We start from the raw sequence: 8,397 nt of genomic DNA, 5'->3' as shown, positions 1-8,397 counted from the left end.
TTTTCTAAATTGCGTGCCCCAAAAGTGTACTTTAAAAAGTTCTGTGCTATCCTATCTGATCTGCACATATAGGTTGGAAATTCCCCATCTTACAGTGGGTTGGCTGGGCGGCCATATGGGTATCCGGTGCCATAATCAGAGTGTAGCAATTGGGCTGGGGCCACGCCTACTTATTAACTCATAAAACAAAAAGTGTAGCATACTTTGGCGCGCGTCCCAAGACGACACACACACACACATATATGGCCACAGCGATGTGTGTGTAATTATATGTGCGCGAGCAGCAACAATTTAGGTAATAAATCATATGGAAAAAGTACACAAAGGCATGCAAATATTCCCCAATTCCCCGCAAAGCCGACAACCGCACACATATACATACGTACGGCCTTTTATATGAGTGTGTGTTTCATGGGGAGGGAAATGTGGGTGGGGATCTTACGTGGGCATATGCTAAAAGTATGTACAAAGATTGATTTCCTTTTGTTTGCCTTTTAGTGTGTGTGAATGTGTTCTTCGCTTATTCACCTCGATTCCGCAGGTCTACAGAACCCAAACCCTTGCTTCTTCAACCCTCCAATTTACCACAGCTCTCAAACCCCCAATCCCCATTCCCAGTGCCGCCAACGTGGGCTCCACATCATAGACTACGTACATCAACTACATAAAGCTCCATGGGTGGTAATATTATATGCTGAATGAGTTGCCTGTTGAAATAATATGTTATATTCACTTGGTTTCGATTTTTGCCTGCGCCTTTTGGCTTTTGCCACGTATTTTGCATTCCCTAACATAGAGTGTTTTTATTCTGTGTCTGCGGTGTTTTTTGCTTACTCATATAATTTCTTAAAATTATAATAATAATTTGTGTTGACAAGTTGAGTATTCAAAAAAAAACACTATTTACAAGGAATTAAATCTATAGAATTGGGTACCGCTGTAACTTATTGTTGAATATTTTGTATCATAGAAGTCTATTCTGTGGTAAAAAAATAAAGACCGATGACATGACACTTCTATCATTGCAGTGATATTAATTTTGCAGTGTATCTAACCAGACTTGCTGTAGTCTAAATGGCTAACTAAATGTGATTTACGAAGCCGGGAAATGGCCCTTTAAGGGTATCCCTCAGCCTTCGAATCGAACTTTCCCTTCAGTTGCTTTCGTTTTTTTGGTGGTGGCAAGGTGAATGACTCTGTGGGGACTTCGGTTGCGAGTGCGGGACGAGGGGCACGAATCTAGTGTGGATTTCCATGTAATTAAGGACAGCTGTCGGCGGCCCACAATTCCCTGGTGTCATTGGAGCAACCGATGGCGATGGGGAGCCAAATAGCACTGAGCTCGCAGTGCCAGGTTGATTAGTGTGCAGCATAAATGGAACATGTGTTCCTAGAGAAGCGAGCGGAAGGGCTGCCACTTCCACTTTGTCGATTGTCGCCGGCACTGATTAAATGATTTCATTAAGTGATTGCTGCCAAAGCTGACAGCGTCAATTAATGACAAGCGGAAATGAAAGTTGCTGCTTAAAAAGAAGTGCCATCTAAGCGCAATTGCCAACTGAAACGATAAAAAGGCAGCTGGGCTTTAATTTCCGTCAACTACTCCATCTTAGCAGATCGAAACTTAACTAAGGCGAATGTGGCACATTTTAAGCAGCAAATTGATAAGCTAAATAAATTGTATCTTATAGATAAGTATTTGTTAGCTAAGCTTATAAATCCACTTTAACAGATTTAAGAAAATATTCTGTTCTGGGCTTTTCGACTGCCTACCATAAATCCCTGCCTTCTGAATGCAAGCAAGATATGTGGAATTTTTAGCATTTGTGGCTGGCAATCCATTAATTGGTTTAAGATATGCAACGAGAAGGATATATTTACATGAACACGGCCAGCGGGTAGCAGCTGTTGAGCAGACACAAACCAATTTGCAGTTTGTAATGAAGATTTTTTGGAAAATCTAAGGGAATTCGGATATTTATTTGCATTACCACCTGCGACTCACCCACACATGCCCTTTGGCATAGACAATCCCGCATATTACTCATACGTGGCGTTGTACAAAGTCGAATGTATTCGGGGGCATTTACTTGTGTTTGGGGTCATGTGTGGTCCCACAGGACCTCCGTCGCATCCTTTCGGCTATGGCATAGTAATTGATTATCAAATTCAGCGTTGCATTTTGCCATGGCTCCGAGCCATAAAAGGTTGAGTTGCAGCATCGCAGCATTGGCCACAACGTCCCCTTTTGCCCGACAGCTCCTTGTGGATCCCCTTCCTCGTTTTCTTTTCCACATTCGGATTTTTTTTGGCCTCGTTGGCATAAAAAGTTTACTCGTCCTGTTTTTTGGCATGCAAAAAATGGGCTCTTGGGAGGCGTGGCACTATGTGTGTTTGCGTGTGTATGTATAGCTTCTGGAGAAGCGAACATATTTTTAATGTGCAAAAATCTGTGAAATTTGTGCTATGTCGCTTTGATTGCAGTTTGGTGAACATATTTTACTGTGCGTGTGTGTTTGGTATGTCCTGCAGCAAAGGAATGATGTGAATTCACTTTGGGAAAGCTTATGCTCGCCAAATGGGAAAAAGTTTGTTAAACGGTTTCCCGCATTAGCGAAACTATTTAAGGCCCAAACAGTGTTTAATTTTTTATGATTTTGGAAGCAGAGATGGTACTTAAGCATTTGTTTTGACTTGCATATATATATGAAATACGAGGAACATTTCAAATAGATTTTCAGAACCACAAGCTAGCAAGACTATGGATAAATTGTATTTATCATAAAATTTGATAATCAAGATCATTCATGTGAATTTTCTTTCATTTAGGTAAAAGCTTCCAAGAGCAGTTTCCAAATTCAAGCTAAATTCAATTCCGCTCTTTATCACTTTATCAAGCCAAATAAGTATAAATTTATAGTATCCATTATATATTCTGTGTATTTCACATGTGAAATTCAAGAAAAGAAAAAATGAAAAAATTCATGCTAACGCAATTTACGTATAATAATAGAGTTGCGCACTGGCTTTAATGCAACTACTGTTCTGGCAGCATTTAATAAAGTTGCATTGTCAATTCGATTATTTTGATATCTCGGCACATTCAATCAATAATTATCCCGGACATTCGTGGGTATTTAATTCTGGCCCTAACCCCGATTTTCCAATAATGATTTTTCCGTTTGGATCTTGATGGCGACTCCATACAGTGATACCGCCCTTCACCGCCGGCTAACACAAATATAAACCCATTAAGTCAGTTATTATTCTACGAGGTCGAAACAAAAAATGCATGGAAACCCGTTATTGTTATCAATTCTAATTAATTAAAATGAAATTTGGTTGCGGCACCAAATTGAACATTTTTGCAATCAATTGAAATTCAATTAAAATACGTTGCCAGCTGGCAATAGCTATTGTAGAAAGCCCACAAATACAAATGCGTGAAGTGAAGTGAAGGGTTAAGTGAGCGTAGGGGGTGTGTGTTTGAAAGCCATTAGGCAGAATACCAACGGTTACATGACGCAAAACGAAATCCATTTGGTTCAATTAAATTTATTCATCAATAAAAAATAAAAGCTCAGCAACGGCAATTTTACAACAAAGGCGGGCTGCATAAAACCCGAATTTCGAATTAATTACGTAAAGCGGAAACGGAAATGCGAGCACGCCATTTAGGCGATCCCCAGCCAAAACATTTCCCCCTTTCCCATGGAAACACGCCTCGACGGTCCTAAACATAATAAACTCGGTTATGCCGCAAATTATTCAAGCGAAGCGCTCGACTGAATCCGTTTTTCCAGCGAGCACTCCAGTCTTTGGGGGCAGCTTCAACAGCGACCTTGAGCACAACTGTACCACGGCCACAAGGACATTCCCCGCTCTTAGCCATGTGGCCATCAACCGCATGATTGTGTTCATCAATTAGTTATAAATCACACGCCTTTGGTCATGGCTTTCGACTCGGACTTGTCGAACCAGAGAGGGAGGTGCAACCCGCTCAAGCTAAGATCTTACCACAGTTGAATTCGAAGGTGCACTGAGCAAAACTATTTAGCTGTATTTAAATAGTCGGTTGAATGAAGTTATGAAATCACGACAAAGGTTGTCATATTAAAAACCAACACTGAAAGCACTGAAACGGAATAAATTCCTAATATTGTAACTTTATACTATATTTATGTTTACTATTTCAATACCATTGTGTACCGATAAAAAATACGCGTAGAAGTATACTTCTATACTTAAAAATGTCAATAGATACTTAAAAAATGTCAATAGATGAATTTACTTCAACGTTGATTCGCATATCCTTGTTTGTTCGTTCACATAATATGTACACAAAGTATCTCTAATATGTTTTTACATCCTCTTTGCAGCTTATTTATCTAACCCTAGGAAAACTCATCACACGACCATTGTAAGCATGTTGTTTGTGCCCGTGTGTACGTGGTCAGTAAAATAATCACGGCACAATTATTTGTATAACTCATTTAAGTGCTGGCCCAGATGCATATGACCATGGTTAGGCTGTTCTCGTTGCTGTTTCACTGTCAGTTTGTTTGTGTGCACTTTTGTTATGTAATTACCGCTGCGCACGAGCCCTGAATTGGCACTCTGATTCGGATTCGGATCCTGACTCTGATTCTGATGCGAGCCGGGCGGGCTTGTACGACCAACTGTTACAACTGTTTATGCTGGCGCTAAACAAACAGCCCAAATAGCCGCCCACACATGGCCAAGGACACAAAGGAACAATGTGACAGCAGCAGAGTAAATTTAGTTTTCCAATGCGAAATAATTTTGCACCTAAAGACATTAAACATATTATATGTTAAAACAAAGCATCAACTTTTTATTGATAATTACGGCCAAATCGTATCCAAATTTTTTACAAAACAATTTTTTTTTTGTCATAATGGAAAGCTTTTTCTCTGAGTGCATCCAGTAGGATCTGTTGTTGCCCCTGCTGGATTTCCTTTAATTTGCGCCCACTACACATGCGAGAATGTCAACAGGCAAGTGCGCAAATGCATTTCAGCCAAGGGTAGAGAAGTGGGTTGGATGTCACTTCCTGCTGGACTGTTTTCAGTTTGTTACGGATTGTGTGTGCCTTGTGCTGATTTTTCACGGATAAGCCGGGAAAAGTGCGAAAAGCCAGGCTATCTGGATGAGCTCGCTCGGAGGCTCACAAGATGATTCTTTCGATTTGCATAATAGCCCACTTAGAAAACAATTTTGCCACAAAACTAATCGCAAATCCAATTACTCGTACCAATCAACTGCAATCCCGAGCCAACTGAAACTATTTTCAACTTGTTTTGGATTGCTTACTGACGAAATTTATAGTTTGAACTTGGCCAGGACCACTGGCAAAAAGGAGGGAGACAGTCTGAGTTGCCCATAATGTTGTCGTTAATTTTTACGATATTTGCCAAGTTTAATGCATTTTGCCGATGTTTGCGCACAAGTTTAATGATGGCAAGCGCACGGATGGCCCATCTCTCCGACTTTCTGCATATTTCTTCGTTTTCCTCCCGGGAAAGGACCGCAAATGTAAACTTGCTGACGTCGCAGGGGGGCAAAGAGTGGGGCGCGGTGGAGTCGGATGGCAAATGCTTATCATGAAATGTTTCCAAAGCACTTTACAGCAAACCAAAGGGGGACGTGAGCCCGCCTAGACAACGCTAAAGGTTAATGGCATAAAGTTTATCTGCAATTACGATATGGGTTGGCAATCAGCCACGCCCGAGTCTGCACAAATCCACTCCATCGCCAGCACTCTAGTAAATATTTATGGCTCTATTTAAAAATGCACTTTAATGCATTGACAACGATAATGGCATCGAAATGGAGACATTTGGTTTATGTGCACTGAGCTCCCACCATTCTCATCAAGATAAAGAAATATCCGTGCGCAATCTGATCTGGAGCATCAAAAATGAATTTTAATTCAATTCAATTTAATATTTCTTCCCAAAAACGAAAGCGACAAAGTTGTCACAACAAACAGTCGTTCCCGCAAATAGAAAATGAAATGAAAATTTCTATTTGTCTCCCAGGGAAATCCAATTAATCAAAAATGCGAATTAGATGGGGCCGGGTCGAAAGGAAGTGGGCCAAGTAAACTTCGGGCACAGCGGACGACATCATATTGCATCAGGACGTAGACAAACGATAATTTATCATTCTCAGGACCAGGAAATACAATTGCCGGCGGTGGGCATGGGGTTCCAGTTTCAAGGGTTTTCAGATTTTGAAATTGGAAGCGCAAATGAAAATGTGCAAAAAGGCTTTGCCAGCAGGTGGAAGTGTAGGACTAGTACATGTCCTCAGCCTGGCCAGAGCCGAAAATTCTCGTTACATGCAAACTGGCTCAGCCTCGGGGCTTGTCACTTGAGCTGAGCTGAGGCTGACACAAACATGTCTGCATGGGAAAGTTGACTAAGGAAAACGGACACTCTTTTACCCAAAAAGTTGGGTGGGATGGACTGCTGCTGCTGCTCCGCCGCTGGTGTTTGTCATGCAAACGATTATAAAATCATCATTTATCACATTAAGTCACTCTACCCATCGCCTGCAACAGTCCGAGTAGACATTCTAGGCTCTGACCCAGACTGAACTCGACCTGAACCCAGAGTTTATGCCTGAAATAATGACGTCTCTTGATATATGACAAGGTAGCCGAAGCATATGCCCTGACAATGTAATATATACATAAATATACCTACAATTTAATTTGAGAACATTACTGCGCTCACTAATCCTTATATGATTGATAATGTGTATTCATTTAATTAAAAATCACAAAAATCACTTAAGTATGAAGCTGTATTGATTTATCGTGAGTTTTGAATAGATCACTTAGAAAAGGTAAGGATTTCTTAGGCTCTTAAAGCCCTTTTATAAAAATTAGAAAAATATAAGCAAAACTCTATTAGAAAAACCATAAGTTTTAGATACCCTGTATATATAGCACTAGAATTTGGAATTTAGTAAAATCCCAATGCGTTCTCGCTCGACGGCTCACATGTGACAAACTTTAACGAAAGAACAACTTTTGCATGACATGGGAATACGTGTATATGCACCAAATATATTCCATTGCACACATGCCACGTTGGAGGAGTGGTCCTTGAACTCGTATTCCTATTCGTATTCACTGCAAAACAATGGCGAAGCGAAACTATTTCACATTGTTGGAGTAGCGGAGGAAATGCAAACGTCGCACTTAAAACTCTCGAATATCCTTGGGGAACCCTTCAATGACATTAAGTAAAAGTAATTTTCTAACTGCACCACTTTCTTTTTTTGCCCATCCTCGGTTTTTCCCCATTTTCTGTCTATCTTTCGCTCCGCTTTTCTTGGCCCAAATGCAACTTTCACTTTTGGGTTCGTGTGACATTAAATTTTACGTGAATTGCTTCATCTTCTACAAGTATTTTTTGCACCTTGGGCCGACTGCGCGTTTGTCTGTGTTTTCTCAGCTGGAAAACTGAAAATGTTGCCCGCTGGCGGTTGGATAAGTTTTCTGAAAGGGGAGACCGAATTACGTGGGTCGCTTCAATGCCAGTGTTGAGAAGTGCTACATAACAGGGGAATTGACTTTTTTAAGCGTAATGATGATGGAACACGGGATAAGATGTTAATATGATAGGATTCTGAAGTAACTTTGAAAATACTTAATAAATTTGCATAAATTCTATTAATTCAGTATTGGTAAGGGCACAATAACCGTTTAAGCACAGTATTGTTAAGTGGTCTACACTGTTGATATTCGCAAAAGAAGCGAAGAAAGTTCTATGTAAAGGTATATTTGAAGAACCTCGATAAAACCGGAATTTCGCATCGAAAAGCTGATGAACAAACCTCCTGTTGATTTTTCTAAAACGTATTTTTCTAAATCTTTACTCTGACTACTTCAAATAACTATTTTTTTTGGCTTTAAAAACAGAACGACACTCGGAGAGATAAGCAATCGTTGGTGGAGGGGGTGGGAGCGTAACAGTTGAGTAAGCCTGTCAACATGTCAGTCGTGTCCAAAAGCAATTTGTCAACCAGTTGTGATTGGCAGCTAAAGCGAGGCAGAGGACCACTATCGCCCACACTAACACACCCATAGACAGATACAGAAATACCCACAGATACACGCAAGCACCTTGGAAGAGAAACCGGAAATTCGCAGCATAAACAAAATGGTGACACATGAGCCGAAATGCCCAGCGGGCTTGTCAGGAGTTAAGACAACCGACTCGTAGAACTTGAGGGAATCCCCTGCCCCTGCCATCGACTTATAAATTTGATTGCTGTCGCCCTGATGCCGAAGTTAGCGCAATCGAATCGTACACAGTTAATATTCAATAATGCACAAATAGATTCAAGGCAATTGTTCTTGCC

The sequence above is a fragment of the Drosophila sechellia genome, chromosome 3R (genome assembly GCF_004382195.2).
Source record: "Drosophila sechellia strain sech25 chromosome 3R, ASM438219v1, whole genome shotgun sequence".
Taxonomy (NCBI): domain Eukaryota; kingdom Metazoa; phylum Arthropoda; class Insecta; order Diptera; family Drosophilidae; genus Drosophila; species Drosophila sechellia.
This window is presented reverse-complemented; position numbering follows the sequence as displayed.